Raw genomic sequence first — 19083 nt, 5'->3', positions numbered from 1 at the left:
GCAAAGTGTGTGATCAGGAGAGCTCCTTGCTTCGCCCCAGGCCACATCCTCTGGCAAAGGCTTCAAAGCCCTCCCTTTCCCCACCCTCCCCACCCACTCACACCAAACACCCAAAGGGGGTAAATTACTTTGAAACACTCAAGTACTGTTTTCTTTTCAATATAGTAATTTAGTAAATGTTCAAGACTTAGCTGCACTTGCAGAAAACCTTCCTCTGTTTTCTCACTTTCATTTTCCTTCTCCTAGGCATTTCTCATCTCCCCTCCCTTACAGCCTCCTGTCTTAGCTTCCATATTGTAGGAGAGCAGAATGGGTTACAGCAGACGCCTCTGACTTCACTCCCCTTATAATAATGCCCTTCCTACTAGGCTAAAGCAACACAGACTTCTTTAAAAGACCTTATCCAAGGAGAGTGATGAAACATCAGATCTGGAATGGTTGTGTTACTAAGTATACTGGTTGTCTAATCTCCCAAGGAATCACCTCTCTGTTCCTTTCTTCAGGCTGAAATTCCAAAGGAGGAGTCTACTCAAGGCAGAACAGGGTCTAAATGAACAGTGGCCTGGTGTAGGGGAGAGGCCGGGGGAAAAAAACAAAAGCCCATTACTTGGGCTTCTCATTTGCACTAATGCTGCAACATTTTCCTGGTATAATTTCCTGGTGGACCTCTCCCAGTATAGCCACCTCTCAGTCAGTCTACAAACCCTTATTGAGCACCGATGTCATGCTAAGAATCCATCTAGGTTCTGGAGCTGTAAACAAGACAAGGCAGTCACTACCCTCATGGAACTTCTGCTCTAACAGGGAGAGAGACAATACTCAAATACACAAATGACTGTATAACGTCAGGGAGTAAAACGTACTAAGACAAAAAACAGTAACGTAAGAGGCCCAGGGAGTGTCTGGTTGCTATTTAAATATAGGGTAGCCAGGGAAGGCCCCCTATAAGCTGACAACTGGGCTGAGACCTGAAGGAAGCATGGGAAGTAAGCCATCTAGACACACAGGAGAAAAGCTCCTGTAATATCATGTGCAAAGGCCCTGGGGACAGAACTCAGTGAAAAAGAAGAATGTAAGGCAGTGAGGGTGGCTGCAGTTACCAAGGACAGTAAACATGGCCATCATTAGGACTGCCCATCTTCTTGCCCAATGACTGCTCCAGGCCCCGAGTTCCCCCAGATTCCAATCCAGGTCTGCCTCCCATCCCGCCCCTCCCTGATACCTACCATACTTCTTGTTCCCCAGTTCACTACCCTCCTGACATAACCCCTCCCCAAGAGTCCCAGCAGTCCAGGTCATTCCCTCACAATTTACCAATCTAATTAAAAACAAACGAACAAAACAGAGTAGAAAAAAAGGCAGCACGCTCATTTAATCACAGCCTTAGGGACAGGGAATGTACAATGGTAAAGAGTAAAGGTTAAAAAACTCAGTTATAAGAAAAATTAAAATTCTGCTGCATGCCTGCAGGGCATCTGGCCTCCTAACTTACCATTATTTTCCCCCAGATCTGTAAATTGGGGGACAATAATCTTTGAAACAACCTTGGAAAAGTAGGCATGGAGGTGAGATAATATGAGAACCCTGGCCAGAGGCGGTCCCAATAACAGCTGTTGCCAGTCTGCAATCTCAAAGTGACCCTGAGAAGGATTAGATCTCTCCATGTCCCAAAGTTGCTCGCAGGGTTTTGGTATTTAAATACAGGTCATTAATTACTTTTATAGAAGCAAAAGAGAAAGACTCAGATATTCTTTCACAGCCTCACCCCTAAGTCACTGGCAGCGCCCAACAGGGAGCCTCCGCCTCTGGGGGCCTCAACCCCTGTCTTAGGTTATCTGAAAGCTTAACCTTAATGAATTAGGCCCGAATCATTCATGGGCATAGGTGTTGAGGCTCATGGTTCAGCGGGAGGGATATTCCAAATATGTTCAGTGAATCTCCGGAGCCATACAGGGTTCTCAGAGCTGGGTCACTATCTGGGACCAAGCCTGAGGCTGGCTGGTCCTTTAAGTTAAGGTAGGTCCCGCCCCGCCTCCAACTTCAAATGGCCCCCCAGGCTGGAGAGGGTCACTGGGCGGGGAGTTCCTGGCTGTGCGGTCACACACACACACACACACACACACACCCCGAGACACACACACGCCGACACATACACACACACACACGCCGCCTCGCGCGCGCTTGCGGCACAGCACCGACTTCCCAACCCCAAACACACGCGCGCACCCCCCACCCCGCCCCGAGACAGCTGAGTTCTGTATTTCCTCTTCCTCAAAGCGACTCAGGCGATCGCGGTCGCCACTCTCCGCTTGGATTCCCGGGCCCCCGGCTTGCCGCCGCCCCCTTCTCTGAAGGCGCGCCCGGTGCGTCCCCTCTCCGAGAGCCGAGATTTCCACGAAGCTCCTCAAAGCCCCTCGCCGCCTCTCCCGGTCTTGGCGGGGACCCCGGCGTGTCCCCGGGAGGAGAGTATTTACTAACCAGAGCCCCCGGGTCTCCGGGCTGCCCAGACCGCCCTCTCCGGCCTCCTGGCCCCCCTCCCTCCGGCCCATCACCGCCCCCTCCCGCGAGCGCGCTCGCTGGGGGATTCCCTTCCATCCCCGAGTGCTGAAGACGCCGAGTCCGAGCCGGCAGCCGCTTCACTGGCTCTATAGGAATCTTGACTCCAAGATCCCAGCCACACACATCCCCGTCCCCAACACCCCCGCGCCAGCGTCGCAACCCTCCGGCGCCCCCCTCCCGCAGATCCCGGTCGAAACGTCTCTCGGGCTCCCGGGCCCGGGCCCTGCGCTTCATCGCCGGGCGCCGCACCTCCAGCGCCCCCTCCCTCCGCTCCCACTCCCACTCCCGCCGCCCCCCGAGCTCAGACTTCCCCAACTGCAGAGCGCCCCGACGCGCCCGCAGCCCTCACCCTGCCGAGCGCTGCGGCCACCCCCGCCCGAGCCGCGGCGCCCCCAGGGAGGAAACAAAAGTGTCTCCGCGGAGCCTGGAGTCCCCCGGAGCAGGACGCCTCCTCCCGGCCCCCGGCCCGGTCCCCTCCCCGGCTGCGCTGAGGTCAGCCAGTCGGGGCGCGGCGCCAGCCCAGGAAACTTTACGAACCTGCTGGGGTCGCAGGACAGCGGCGGCAAGGGTTCCCGGCGATCAGAGCTCCGGCGACCTGCGACCACTGGAGGGGAACTGGAGGCTCTGTCGCCCAGCGTGGGGCCGCGGCGGCGTGGGTGGCTCTGCCTCTACCCTGTGCCCATCCTCGCCCGCTCCCGCTCGCCCCAGCACACGCACTTACACTCCGGGTCGGCCGGCTGCTGCACCGCCGGCTGCCGCTGCTCTCACTTCCTCTTCCTTCCTCCTGCTGGCCAGAGACACATTTTGCATCTGCAAGGGATCCGGAGATAGCCGCGAACTCTCCTCCCGAGCGGACGCTGCGGAGTTGCAGCCGCCGCCCCCGGCACCTGCGCCAGGACACTCGTGGTCTGCGCGTTCGCCTTGCGCCCGCACTCTGGTCCCTGCTCACTGCACTTTGCCGGGGAGGATGCCCACGACTTTTTGAAGTCCCCTTACTTAAAAAGACAGAAATGTCAAACACCATGCATGCCTCAGATCTGCTATAAATAATATGTGTGCAGAGCATGACTTCGATGAGCTCACACGCGGCGTTTGGAGGCACTAATTAACTCCGTCACCCTCATAGCGCCACCTCCGGGAGGCCAAAAGCCAGTAGCATCTCTTTACATCTTTTTTTCATTTTTGGCAACCGGTTCCGGATATTAAGGGGAAACTTCGGTGGGCTGTTTGAATGCTACTTTAAGATGTGTTTGTTTTGACGCTGTGCCTCTACCCTTGGACAGAGTGGCAAAAATAACAAAACGTTTCCTCCGTCTCCGTCGACATCTATGTATTTACTAACCCTGCGATTTAAACTACAAGATGTATTTCTAACCAATTAAGCCAGGGACTTCCTAATTTGCATAACTTTGCATAAGGCAGGACGTTCTACCCCCAATTTGGTATTTAGAATAAATTACTTAATTCGTGCAACCTACTTACATCATTTTCAAAGCAGAAATCAAACACGTTAACTCCCAACCTAGCTGGCAGGAGGGAAGAGGATTGCAGGAGAAACACCTGTCCTCACCTAATTCAGAAATACCTACATTGGCAAAGGAGATAAGTTGGGGGCAGGGAGGCATCAGAATCAAGGTGGAATGCTAAGCTGCTTTCTAAGATCCTCCCCCTCAAGAGCCACTGGCAACTGTTGAGCACTGAAATGTGGCTAGCCTTGAGATATTCTGTAAGTGTAAAACAGACATACAGTTTAGTATTTTTAAAAATGAATGTAAACTAACTTGTTAATTATGTTTGTATTGATTACATTATTGCAATACATGAGGTAGTTTGATGTAATAAGTCAGTTGGGTTCATCATGTATTGGGTTTAGATATAAGCATATGTAAGATCAATTTCATCAGTTTCTTTTTCCGTTCTCTGATGTGGCTACCAGAAAATGTAAGTTTACACATAAACTCTCATTAGTGGCTCATATTATGTTTCTAATGAACTAACTAACTCCTTATTATATGCATGACTCTGGGAGGCAGTATTAGTATCAAGAGCGCCTGGGTCTAGATGGTTATAAGCCAGTAACTAAAGCAGGGTGATTGCAGGAAAGTAACTTCTATATTTCCTCATCTATAAAATAGTAATGATGTAATAACAAAAGTCAACAGCACAACTATTAAATGAGGTAATTTAATAAGCAGTCAGTAAATGGAGCCTTTACTAATGATGCTCTCAGTCGCTTTAGTGGTAAGTATGAATTTGATCTACAACCTTGTAGCTAAGGCATGTAAAGACCTTAACTTCAGTGCATGTGTGGTGAGCACTCAGTAAACATTAGCTGTCATAATTGTTCCCTCCTTGCACAGCAATTATGCAAAGCCACTTCCCTGTAACCTTTGGTCCCTGGTCTGCACATCTTCACTTCATGAAGTAGTCTTTCAGATCTTTGAAGATAGCCTTCAAATTCTACTTAAACACTCTCTTTTGAGGATTAGTCATTCTCAATTACTCTGATTCTTCTTCATGTGATATGGCTTCAAGTCTCTGTCATCTGAGCCATCTTATTCTGGAAGAGTACCATCTCTGCCCTTAAAAAAAAAAGTAATTGTCTTAAAGATTAATTACCTAATTAACCATTAGCAAACACAATACAGTCTGAGATCTTTCTCTCTCTCTCTCTCTCTCTCTCTTTTTCTCAAATACATCTCAATGTTGATAGAAGTGGAAGAGGAAGACTGGAAATTCTTTATGGTGTTACAGTTAGGCCATGTCTGTGAAAATGGAGTTGATCTTTGGAACCAAACTCCCTTGTCCACTTTCTCTAAATCCCTTAGGATTTGACTCAGGCATCCACTATCTCCCCATATCCACAGATTACATAAAAATACAAAGATGCCAGATGACATCCCGCTAAGGAGCTCCCTCTGCTAAGCTGGGAGAATAGCATTCTTTGGTTCACTGGTTATTAATAACCCACTTAACAGTGCAATTGGCAAACTTCAATTTTCTGTTCTATTCATAAAGACATCTTAGAAGTATTGTCAAGTGTTTTAAAGGAACCCACCTTCCCCCTGGGCTCTGCTGGTGGTCAGCAGTGGATGCAATAGAGTGGAATATATGGTGGTGTCATGTGTGTGGACTCCATCTTTGGACCTGGTTGTTGAGTACAATCCCAGCATTACCATCTACTGGCTGCATTACCCTTAACTCCTGAGACTGAAACCATACCTACCAGATACGATTGAATGAAGATTAAATGAATTAATTCATGAAAAATTCTTAGAACGGGGCCTGACACATAAGTAGAAACATTCATTAAATGTTAGCTGTTATTATTTACAACAAGTCTTCAATGGACAAGTCATATTAACAGATTCAAAAAATAGAGGAGCAACATCCACTCCCTCTTTTAATATATCCGTCTCCGCCCATAATGGAGAGAAAGAGTGGTTACCACTGTCCCTTCTCAGCTCCTGGTCACAGCTTGGGCCATTCAATCACTAGGTCATGCTTTAGCAGAAGAGTGCCATTTTATAACAAGGAACAGAATCCAAGTGCAGTCCCTTGACTTGCACTTCCGGTAAGCCAACCTGGGCAACCCTCTTTGTGCAGATGGGCCAGCCTTGTCCACGTCTCGAGTGGTTAGGGAGATGGATTCAGGATCCCCTCTGTAGAACCATCCATCTTAGTTTCAGGCTAAGTGGAGGAAAAGAGAACAGGGTAGGGACAGATTGCTGGAAAATCAAAATCACTTAAGCCTCAAGCTTCATTCCCCCACAGTGTTTTTATAAGAAAGCTTTGCATTGTTAATGGATAGAGAGGTATTTGGGGCAGTTTCTCAGATTTAAATACTTTGATCTTGTGTTTCTTCTATCTTTATCTTTCCTCGTGTGTACAAAACTCCAAAATAGGAGGATTGAGACTCTATCAAAGTGTCACCATGCAAAGTGCCACCGTGAAACCCCCAACTGCAATAATAGCCTATTGTATTTTTAATCAATGATGACTCATGTTGATCACCTCCTTCCTAAGTGCTCATAATTATTAATTTATAATTTTTTAAAAAATTTATTGGATTCTAAATGGGCCCTGTGACTTTAATAATACATTTAGTAATTTGCTTCAAATTTCTGCTCCTAATCAGCACCAAATTCCTTGATCTATAGTTTGACAAATCGATTCCCTTTTCTTGTGTTAGAATCAGGCTCATGCTGGTTTGCCTCCAGTCTTCAAACAGCTCTGGGGACATAGAGAGTTGCCTCAGCTCCAGGAAGCCACCGTACCAGGGATAATGAGATCTGGGCAGCAGGCAGACACCTGCAATTTAAAGCCACCAGGGTCAGCCCTGGAACAAGCAGAATGACACGGAGGGCTGCTGTGAGAGGGCATTCCTTCACATGATCATTCACTAATTCAACGTGCACTGAACACCTTAAATGTGAGTTTAAAAGGGAGAAAGGGAGAGTACAATGAAGAACAAGAGAAACATGGCTTGCCCCCTTTTGGCACTTCCATTCTAGCTCAGAAGACAGATTTTAAATGGCCATAAAAACAAGTGAGGAGTATAATATTGGGAGGACAGAAGATTGAAGGACTATATGGAGACAGCGATGCTAACATCATCTATAAGTCAGGAAAAGCCTCCTGGGGAAGTTCTGTTGATTTGAGACCTGAAGCATGAGTGAGGAGGTGTTATCCAGGACAGGAAAAAGAAATGAAGTGGGTTGGTAATGAGGAAGGATTCTAAGCAGAAACAGTTAACATATGAAGGTCCACAGCAAGCTTGTCCAACCCATGACCCACAGGCCGCATGTGGCCCAGGATGGCTTTGAATACAGTCCAACACAAAATTGTGAACTTTCTTAAAATATTATGAGCACAGACAATTCTTTTTCTTCCAGTGTGGCCCAGGCAATTGGACAACCCTAGAGAAATTATAGTGTGGGAGGAAACTTAAAAAGTCTACTTGGCTGAAGTCTGAGAGTATCAAAATTAAATCTATGAGCAGTGGGCAAAAGCCAAAATTTGGAAGCCCTTGAGAGTCATATCATAGAATCTGGATATATTAAGAATAATGGAAAGGCCTAGTAAGCTTTGGATTTGCTTTGTTTTCCATTGAAATGTTTCAAGCAACTGATTGTTGTGGTCAGTTGTGTTAAAGGTCATCCTACTAAATACTGAATGAATTAATGCAGAGACAAAAATGCATGCGGGAAGAATAGTGCCTTAGTCTGCTCATTCTGCCATAACAGAATTCCATGAACTGGATGGCTTAAACAACAGAAATTTATTTTCTAACACTTCTGAAGGCTGGAAGTCTGAGGTCAGAGTGCTGGTATGGTCAACTTCTGGTGAGGGCTCACTTCCTGGCCTGCAGACTGCTACCTGCTTACTATGTCCTTACATGGCATAAAGAGAAAGAGAGAGCTTTCAGGTATCTCTTCTTATAATGGCACTAATCCCAGTAGGAGGTCACCACCCTCAAGGCCTCATTTCAACCTACTTACTTCTCAAAGCCCCATCTGCATATACCATCACCATGGGAGTGAGGGCTTCAACATGTGCATTTTGGGGGAGAACAAGCATTCAGTTCATAACCAACAGATAGGGAATTATTGTATTGAGGTCAGAGATGAAGGGAGCCTAAGTCATGCATTGACTGAGAGGCTGAGGAGAACTAGAGAAATTCAAGTATTAGTTATGTGTGCAGTAGAGGGCACATAGAACCAATGTTCAGCCTAGTGGGGGAAGCTCTCAAACTAGCAATTTGCTTTTGTCTTCCTGCTCAACCAAACACTAAACTTGCTTGGCTTTCTTGTAGCCTAGTGTCCAACACAGTATCACCTACAACAGTTACCCCCAGGTCAAGGACGGACTCAAGATCTAAAAGGTATGATTCCCCCCTTGTTTGACTTTCTGTGACACTATTACCTTACATTCATCTCCAATGTGTCCCCATTTCTTAATCATTATATTACTGTCCATTGGTGAAGAACATCCACCCACAAATGCACAATTTATTCTCTGCACCAGTATCCCTTTGCTTCAGCCGTTCCACCTTACTTATAAACAAAAATATATCTCCATGGACTTCTAAGTCACCTATTAACCAGATGTGTCCTCCTGGTTAGAGTTTTTCTGGGTAGATTTATCAAGACTTTTTAGATCTATATCCATTGTCTACCACCCAGTGCCTAAAGATCAACAGCCAAAGAAATAGTATTAATCAGTATCTCAAGGAATCCCTCCAATATTACAATAAATCCTGACAAGAAGATTGACTCAACAGTCTCATGAGAGCAAAATTTACAGAACATTTAAATGCCCATGCTTTGAAGTCTACAGATGTGAAAATCCTAGCTTTACTTCTTAATAGCCAGGTGACTTTGGACAAATTATTGTATTTTTCTCTGAGCCTACAAAACAGGGATGTTTGGATAATGATACTTCTCTCAGACAGGGCCTAGCACGACTGAATGCTCAATAAATGGAGCCAACATGAATGCTAACCACTATGCACTTGTAATGGTTATTAATCAATTGCTTGACAGGTCAAAGTATCAATATTCTTTACTTTGTCTTCAAAATGTTTTAAATAAAAATATGTCCACTTACTATGATTAATAATTAGTATTAGTAAATGTTTACTAATTTATAGCTACATAATAAATAGATACATTCACAGTCTTAGTTAGTCCCTAGAGGTCAACACACTCAGTTTCTTCTTTTTTGAATTTTTTGGTAATTCATGCCATGCTTCTAACTGTTGATACTATTTTGTTTGATCAACTTCAGACAGTACCTATTAACTCCCTCCTCTGAAAGGTTTTTATAACTTTTGTTTATGTAACTCTCTTTCCTAATTCTTCTATTATTTCTTGGATTGTATAGTAGTATTCTGTTTTTTACTGATAAATTTTTTTATCTCCTGAGACTTCTGATATTCTCATTCATGTCATTTAACTTTACTCTCATTGTTTCTATTCCTATGAGTCTTTGTACTGCCCTCTGGGAAAATCTTCTGGCTCTGTCTTCCAATTCATTAATTCAGTCTTTAGCCTCATCCATTATTTCTATTTATATAGTTTAGTGGTTTTAAAATTTTTGATAATTATAATTTAAATTTCTCAATTTTCTCATTGGCACCTTTTTCTAATTACCTCTAGTGGGTGCTGTGTGCATACCCCCACATTTCCCCCTCTAGGACCAAGGTGCTCCAGTTGTCCAATCACACAACTGATGGCTGATGCCTGAATACAGCTCCAGAGCTCTCCATGAAGTTGGCTGAGAACTCTGTTTAGACTACATTGCATCATCTCAACTTCTTCCTCTGCTCAGTCCTGCTTACCTCAGTCCTTCTCAAGTATGGATCTCAAGCATACTTCAAAGTCACCCTCCAGTATGCAAACCTCAGTCTCAAAGTATGTGTCCTGGACGACCTGACCTAAGACATCAGTTGCTTTTGTTTTATGGATATAATAGCCTCTCTGATTGCTGTGAGGATATTAATATTTCTTTCAAATTCTTTTCTAAAATTTACTCTATTATCTCTACTTCCCTAGGTTATAGTTACTCAGTTTAAGTTGGATGTCACCTCGGTTGCATGCTGAACTTTGCTAATGTGATTCTCTGTTCACCTGCCAGCTGTTTCTATTTTCTGCAGCTTGCAACTGGTGATCCTGGAGAAAAAGAAATGGGCTGCCAGGTGGAGATGCTGGTAGTGTGTGGTAGCACCCTCCTTCCAGGAGATGAGAGGATACCTGGAGCCCCTCCTTTTCCCCTCCAGGAGGTGAGAGGATACCTGGAGCCCCTCCTTTTCAGCCCAGTTGCTCACATTCACTGCCCTATGGGGAAGGAAGGATAAGGCTGTGAGCTCCTCAACAAAAAGTGGTGGTCGGGGCAGAGAAGAGAGAGTAGTCCCACAATTAATCAGTGCACTCAGACACTCTCCTGTCTTTGTGTGTGTTTATGCCAGACTCAGAGCACCCTTGAACAAAATGGCTTCTACTTTTGTGGTAGTAATTTTCAGCTTAGATTTGGGGTTGTGGTTTCCTTCCATTTTAATCTCCTCAGTCTCTGATCTAGCGCTACAGCATTAATCCTGTCACCTTTCAGGAAGAATGTATCAAGAGTCAAGATGAGATTCTCTCTTTGACATTCTCTCAGTTGCCCCAAATTTTGGTATATTTCAATATACTTTATGGAGATACCATGTCTTTCTTTGTGTTTTTCTCTCCTTGGAGTTTTAAATTGCTGAAACACATTGAAGTCTTTTATGTTGCTAAAAATGAAATCCACTATCTGCTGGGTGCAGTGGCTCACACCTGTAATCCCAGCACTTTGGGAGGCCGAGGAAGGTGGATCACTTGAGGTCAGGAGTTCAAGACCAGCCTGGCCAACATGATGAAACCCTGTCTCTACTAAAAATACAAAAAATCAGCTGGGCGTGGTGGTGGGCGCCTGTAATCCCAGCTACTCGGGAGGCTGAGGCAGGAGAATTGCTTGAACCAGGGAGGCGGAGATTGCAGTGAGCTGGGATTGTGCCATTGCACTCCAGCCTAGGAGACAAAAGCTAAACTCTGCCTCAGGAAAAAAAAAAAAAATCCACTTTCCTCTTGAAATTATCTTCTATTTGTAAGGATTATACCCCTTCTCCTGAGGTCCAGCCATGCCCTTTGGCTCTGCTATGAATAATGTTGCATAATTACAATGCTATAATCTCTGTTTTTCAGTTTTTGGAATAAACCTATAAACTTTAATTATAGAGTCAAGACAGAAGGTTGAAGAATGTAAATGTAGTAAACATCCACTATGTAAAAGTAATATTAAGTTTGGAAATCTAGCGTTCTCATGATGCATATTGTCCCTTCCTCTAGCCCCAAGCCCCTCAAAAGAAAAGATATAAAAAGAAGACTCCATAGCCATACTAGAAAAAGGAAGAAAGGGAAAAAAAGGAAAGGGAAAAAAATGAAGAAAGGGAGGAAGGAAGAAAGACACCAGAAGTTTTGGAAAACAGATTTTCTGCCCCAGTTTGGCCCTTTTGCTGCTGTTTGCCAAGAGTTTCTTCTCATTTTTCTCTGGTCACTTCTGCTGTTTCTTGAATACCTTGTCTGCTGCTTTCAAAGTCTTCTTTCTCCTCTGAAGTACATAAGCATCTTATAATTGTTTTCCAGAAAGTATAAGTGGAAGATAAACTTTCTGAGAAGCTGCATGTTAGAAAACATCTTTGTTTTGCATTTACATTTGATTGATAGTTTATTTAATTATTGGGTCATATATATCAAAATGTTTTTCATCGGAATTACTAAAAAACATTGTTCCTATCTTCTAACCGATAAGAAATCTGAGACCAAGGTGATCTTCTTTTGTGGAATGCCGTGTGTGTGTGTGTGTGTGTGCGCGCGTGTGTGTGTATGTGTGTGCGTGTGCCTGTTATATGTTCTCATTTCTAGAAGCATTTAGAAACTTGTTTTTATTCTTGCCATTCTGAACTGTTATCAGGATGGAGATTGGTATGGATATTTTATCATTTTTCCCAGTTGACACTACTTAGGCAGTTTCAATCTAAATACTTATCTCTCTTCAGCCTGAGGAATATTTTCCTCATTTTTTTAAAAAAAATTTCCACCCTATTTTCTGTAATCTCCTTCCTAGAAGTTCTATTTAAGTCAGTATTAGACCTTCTCTATCAACTGTTTTTATCTCCTACCTTTTTTTTTTTTTTTTTTTTTTTTTTTGCAGTACTGTTTTGGAAGCTGCCTTTGACTTTATCCTCTGACCCTTGTATTGAATTCTTTTAGTATCAGTCATCATGTGTTTTAGTGCTTCTAATTATTCCTTTTTTTATGGCAATGCATTTCTCTTTTAAGGACACAATATTTTCTTAAATCTCTTAAGACATTTTGATTAAAAGTTATTGGGTTTTCTTTTTAAAATTCTCTGTTTCCTGAATTGTCTGTTAAGCTGGGATCCATTTTTTTTCTGTTTGTTAGCCTTGATTCTTATCTCAGGCACTGATGGTTTTTTCTGATAGTTTAGGAATCATTAGTTTATGTTTGCTAATATTTGTATCTGTGAACACAGATGATGTATGTGTGGCTGTTTTCAGCTGTTACGAAATTTCATTTTCCCAGCAGGTCTCTCCCCAGACTGTGGGGACCGCCTTTGAGCCCTGTAGGCAGAGGATACGGGCAGTTCTGTCTTTAGGGTGTCCATACACAGAACTGGCAGGTGTGCTCTCATCCCCTCAGTTCACTGCTCCCAGTCTTGGAGATGTCAGTTACAAACTTGCAGCCCCAGACTTTTTTAGGCAAATCTTCCACCTCTGCAGACAGCAGCTCTCCATTTGTTACTCAGTGGTAAACAGTATGGCTGCTGGTCACGTTCTAAATATAGATGGAATCCACTGGCCCAGCTTTTCCATACCCTGTTCCTGTCACTGTAGTCCTTGATGATTGCTCCACAGTCCATTCTTGTTCCCAATGCTTACAGGCTCTGAACTTGAAGCTGGCATGGGGTCTCCTGGACAGATTTGCTGCTACGCCTTTACAGCAGCCTTCTGTGTTTCTTCCAAGTAACAGCTCCCTCCACTAGGGTTGACACTCACTAAAATCCCATCTGCTCTCTAAACTACACACATTCCTCAGAGCTGTAGACTGTGGTCCTCCCTTTCTGTTCTCCCTGGGTTTCCTATTGATCCCCTCTGTCTGTTTTGTTATTTCAATGGGATTTCTGGAAGCAAATGGGAAAACACAGATGCTCAGGCCCCCATCTTCAACCCAAACCTTCCTTAATTTTCTTTTTTCTTTTTTTTCTTTTTTTTTTTTGAGACGGAGTTTCGCTCTTGTTACCCAGGCTGGAGTGCAATGGCGCGATCGCGGCTCACCACAACCTCCGTCTCCTGGGTTCAAGCAATTCTCCTGCCTCAGCCTCCCGAGTAGCTGGGACTACTGGATTTAGTTGGTCTCTAAATCCAGGCTGATCTCAAACTCCTGGGTTTAAGCAATCCTCCCGCCTCAGCCTCCCAAAGTGCTGGGATTACAGGTGTGAGCCCCATTGCCTGACTGAGGCACTGGTCTTAATCTCCGTTTTTTTTTCCTCATTAAGCAATTGGTCTAAGAGTCTGTCTGGAGTTTCTTCTTTAGTTATCCAGATTCTAACTTGTTCATTAACTCTTTATATGTTCTACAGCATTAAGAGGTAAAACACTCCCTTCTTTTGATCTACCAATGGATTACCATCACTATTACTAATATTTTGTAAGGTCCAGGTGTATCCTCTTACAGAGTATCTTACACTGTGGATTTGTCTGGGTTTTTCCTATAGTGCCATTGTATTTACTCTGCTGTCCTTTGCATTTCCATAAAAACTAGGTCTGATGAGACTTAGGCTGAACATTTTTGGCAAGAACACTTCATGGGTGATATGAATACTTCACATTGTATCATATCAGTATCAGATACATCACATCCTTGTCAATCTGTCCCACCATGATAGTGCTAACTTTAAACGCTTGGTAACGTTGTTACCACTTATGAGAACTTTCCAGTGAAAAGGTACATTTTTCACTTACAAATAGTAAACAATTTATGGAGAGATACTGTACACTGTGCCAATTATCCTATTCTGGAACCACATTTTACCTAGTAATTTTAGCATCTACTGATAATTCTCCCCAGTTGCACTTTTCTTCCAGCTTTCTTCCCAGTTATTTTAGTTTATTTCCCCAGTTCTGACTTCCAGGAACCATATCTCACTTCACAGCTACCTCCAGGTTCCCTGGAATTGGTGTTCAGTCCTACTCCCAGCTAGCTTTGGGCTTATCTTCTTTTGTTCTCTTTCAGACTCAACTCATGTTTCCAGTCCTATTGTCTTTCATTGTTTTTGCTCCAGTTTCTCCCTATATATGACTCAGGTTAGTACTGTCTCCTTAGGCGTGACAGGGATTTGGGCGTACATATTGTGCTAAAAGAGCTTATTTCTACCGGGGCATGCCATTTACTATATCAACACTAATACGTTCTAAGGTATAGAGAGGGCTCCAAGCAGTGGAAAACACAGTGGAAAATGTCACACTGTATTTTTTCATAGAAGTGTCCAAAGAAAAACAAGAAAGTTGTTCCTTATTTGTTTTCTGCTAGTAGGAGTAATTTTGTGTCTTGCCAATTTGTGGAACCAGATAGAGAAATTTCCTGTCGAAGACCTCTCCTGCCACCTCAGTGCTCTTTCCTTCTGTGTTTACTGGGCTAAGTTCTCCTGCAAGCTCAAAGAGGAACATTGCACATGGCTGTGTAAAGATGACAAACCAGAAAGGAGGGATTCACATATTACATACTTGACATCAAATAGGTCACGACCCTGGTGTTATATCGCTCCAATCAGCTTTCTGCTCTTTGAAGCTTTCATTGGTTTCTTCTAAGTTGCCTCTATTTTCACTTTTGGGCTTCATTAGTCTTCCATCCCTTGGTTCCTTAAGCCTCTATAACTCCTACTTTAAATTTTTTCTATCCTCTATAAACAATTTTTATTCCACCAGTTCCTTGTTTTCTGAGATAGTAAGGCCCTTCTGTTCTAAGCAACAGAATTTCCTCACATTTAGAGTTCAAAAATGTTTTCTTTCTTTCTTTCCTTTTCTTTTTCTTTCTTTCTTTCTTGCTTGCTTGCTTTCTCTTTCTTTTTCTTTCTTGCTTTCTTTCCTCTCTCTCTTTCCTTTTTTTTTCTTTCTTTCTTTCGCAGGGTCTCACTCTGTTGTCCAGGCTGGAGTACAATGGCGCCATTTCAGCTCACTGCAACCACTGCCTCCTGGGTTCAAGTGATTCTCATGCCTCAGCCTCCCGAGTAGTTGGGATTACAGGGCTTACCACCATGCCTGGCTAATTTTTGTAATGTAAATACAGACAGAGTTTTGCCATTTTGGCCAGGCTGATCTCGAACTTCTGACTTTGGCCTTATAAAAAGTGCTGGGATTACAGGCATAAGCCACCACACCCAGCCCAAAAATGTTTTCTTATGCTACAAAAAAATCTTGTGTCCCTTTGCATCCCTGACTCTCATCTCACCCAGCCCCAGGCAATCACTGACGTACTTTCTAACACCTTAGGTCTGACCTTTTCCAGAAATCCATGTGAATGGAAGCACAGAGCATATGTTCTTTTCTGTCTTGCTTTTTTTCACTAAGTGTGATGTCGTTGAGATTCATTCTTGTTGTGTGTATCAGAAAGCCATTGCTTTTTACTGTTGGTAGTATTGTATCATGTAGATATATCATAATTTATTTGTTTATATATTTAACTGTGGTTGGATATTTGGATTGTTTCTGATTTTTAGGTATTAGGAATTAAACTGCTACAAGTGCCTGTGTCATTTGTATGTGGAAATACACTTTCATTTATCTCGGGTAAGTGTCCTTTTCATTGATTGTGGTGATGATTCCATGGGTGTCTCAATTTGTCAAAACCCATAAAAACACCTAACCTTAAAATTTATACATTTTGTCTTTCAGTGGGTGACTGCTTAAGTAAACTGTGGTGCATTCCTACCATGAAAAACTACTCAGCAATAAAAAAGAATGAACTGTTGCTACCACAGCTTAGATTAATTTTCAGGGAATTATGCTAAATGAAAAGCTCTACCCTAAAATATCACATAGTATATGATTCCATTTAAAAAGCATTCTTGAAATGAAAAATCTATGGAAATGGAGAACAGATTTGTGGTTGGCAGGTGTCAGACATAGTGAGAGTGAGGAAGTGGGGAGAGGAAGGGGGTGTGTGTCTATATAGAGGCTACATGAGGGATTCTTGTGTTGATAGAACTGTTCTTTATCTTGACTGTGAATATGTCAATGTCATGGTTGTGACATTGCAATATTGTACTATTTTACCATTGGGAGAAATTGGGTAAATGGTACATAGAATCTTTCTGTTTTATTTCTTACAACTTCATGTGAATATACAATTATCTCAAAAAAAGTTTAATTTTTTCAAAAGGTGCATTGTATTATACGTAAATTATGCCACCTTAAACTTGTTTTTTTTTTTAACAAAAAAAGTCTTCTCTTAGTCCATAGAACACTCATTCAGTTGCACCCTCCAGAGACCACTTGGAAGTTTTTTTGAGACACTGTTACCTCTTTTTCCAGGCATGTGGCACAATCTTCAGGCACTGTGAGCCATTTTGCTCTTCCAGCTTTTTGCTTATTCATTACCTCTCCAAGAATTGCAGCCACATTTCCAGCCGCCCCTCCTGGGTCACCACATACACTCAAGGAGTCAGCACAACTGAGCTCATCCATCAGCTTGACCCTCTCTGAAGACATATACACCTAGAAAAATTTAGCTCGTCTGTAATTCTATGTACACTGTTTTTTAGATATAGGTCTCAGATTGATGAAAGGTTATTTTCAACTCTCAAAGATTCACCATGGCACCAATTTTATCTTAAGATCCATGTTCCAATTTTTGCAATTTATTGTCAACACCTTATGCTGTTTGCCCCAAAACATGACTTTATCTGTTCTTTTTTTTTTAATCTTCAAAGGAAAATAAGTGAGAGAGAGAGAGAATTAAATGTGAAAGGAAAAGAGAGTGTATAATAATTTTCCTGTTGCCAGTTTTGAGCCTTCAGGCTTGAAATGGTCCTTAAGTCTTATAGAAAAAAAAAAAGAAAAAGTTTTGTTACACATTTGGATCAAATTTGGAGGAATAACATTAAATCTCATGTTAATAAAACAGCATTTATGACCAAGCACAGTAGTTACTTGCTTCCAAGCATGTGAATTTGTTCCCCTAATGAGTCTAATATTTAGGGCATGAATGAGGACAGAAAAAGGGCAAATAGGATTCCCTATTTCTTTGCCTGAAGGCAAAAATGTTAAATAGGATTTTGTTTCCGTGAGCAAAATGTTTTAGATGAATCTAAAGAAGTTAGGCCTTCTTTTTTGGAAAATACACTATGGATTTGAATGTAAGATCAAGGTAGGTCACATGAATAACATAATTATGTTATCTTAAGTACTCATAATTGAGGTGAGATCCTTTTAATTTGCATATGTACTTATGAAAATTGGAAAGCTTTATAATACTGGAGAAAAATGATTCTGTGGTTTATCCAAGGAGACTAATTGTAAAGTAAAAACATTTTAGCATCTTAAGCAGTAGATTGGGTGTATGTTACTACTTCATTAAGGTAAAAATATCTATTTTATGTACTGATATTCCTTATCTGATATTCCTAATCCGGTGAGGCAAAAATTAAGTAAAGAAAGGCTTTTTATTTTTGTTCAGTTCCACAATAACCAAAGAAAAGATCTCATTATTTCCATTTTACAGATGAAACAAAGTTAAAGAGGTTAAGTGGTGTATTAGTCTGTTTACACTCTGCTGATAAAGACATTCCCAAGACAGGGCAATTTACGAAAGAAAGAGGTTTACAGGACTTACAGTTCCACATGGCTGGGGAGACCTCACAGTCAGGGAGGAAGGTGAAAGTTATGTCTCACATGGTGGCAGACAAGAGAAGAGATTGAGCTTATGAGGAGAGACTACCATTTTTAAAACCATTAGATCTCGTGAGACTTACTCACAATCACTATCACTAGAACAGCACGGGAAAGACCTGCCCCCATGATTCAATTACCTCCCACCGGGTCCCTCCCACAACACTTGGGAAGTCAAGATGAGATTTGTGTGGGGACACAGCCAAACCATATCAAGTGGCTTGCCAAATTCACACACTTATCCAGAGCTCACAATTGTTCTGCTATGACAAAAATCCATACTATGCTCTACACTTGATTTTATGGGGACTGTTGAGAACTTAAATTCAAAGACTATCAGATGACTAATTGGATTTGGGGAAAATGCCTTTGCAGTCCTAGAAGTGAATGAATTATTGTTGGATGTTTGATTTTAAAATATTTTCTCTATTTTAAATAACTGTCAATGAACATCCTTGCACATACATCTTTAAACACAATTCCTAAGAGTGAAGAAGTTGGGTCAAAAAATGGATGTGTTATGCATGTTGGTATATATCACTGAATTGTCCTCTGGAAATCTACCAAAGCAATAAACTCATAAATGTCTTCTGCTTTTATTCTCTTTCTCTTTTCAATCTGTGTTGAATGTTACCAGGCTAATATTCCCAATAAGCTATTTATTCATAACCAAAACTAAAGGTTATTACCCATTGTCTGCAAATGACTCCAAACTCTGTGTAACATTGAATACCTTCCACTCTTAGAACAGCCTCTGTCTCTCAGAGTTTTCTCTCTCTGATTTTTCATATGACTTCTAGGCTTAGCCAAATATAGCCACCAAATAGGCATATATTTGCAAAGAAGGGACTGTATTTCTTTAATTTCAGCCCCACAATCTCTTTGAATTTATTAATATATTCACTCATCTTTAGCTATTGTTTCCTTTGACAAAGATATGCCCACTCTACTTCATGCCATATTTTTGTTTTAAATACAAATATTAAAAGTTAAGCTTAAAAAACTTAAAACCTTTAAGTCAATTCCAGGGTATA

The 19083-nt window shown here is 42.2% G+C and overlaps 1 protein-coding gene across 4 annotated transcripts in view; it reads right to left on the bottom strand.

The window, feature by feature from the left end:
* The window catches only part of ELMO1 (engulfment and cell motility 1), a 571068-nt gene extending 567325 nt beyond the window's left edge, over positions 1 to 3743 (bottom strand). The window contains exon 1 of one of the 4 annotated variants that reach the window (XM_021669358.2): positions 3281 to 3743. The gene's annotated coding sequence lies outside the window, so the exon portion shown is untranslated. Of the gene's footprint in view, positions 1 to 3096 lie in introns of all 4 variants that reach the window. The other 3 variants (XM_021669357.2, XM_064380449.1, XM_064380448.1) reach the window with 3 other exon arrangements.
* Between the last annotated feature and the right edge of the window lie 15340 nt (positions 3744 to 19083).

The sequence above is a fragment of the Aotus nancymaae genome, unplaced genomic scaffold (genome assembly GCF_030222135.1).
Source record: "Aotus nancymaae isolate 86718 unplaced genomic scaffold, 86718_ANA_hifiasm-v0.15.2.pri h1tg000025l, whole genome shotgun sequence".
NCBI classification, from domain to species: Eukaryota; Metazoa; Chordata; class Mammalia; order Primates; family Aotidae; genus Aotus; species Aotus nancymaae.
Note: the sequence above shows the minus strand (reverse complement) of the source record. Positions and strands in the feature narration are given on the sequence as shown.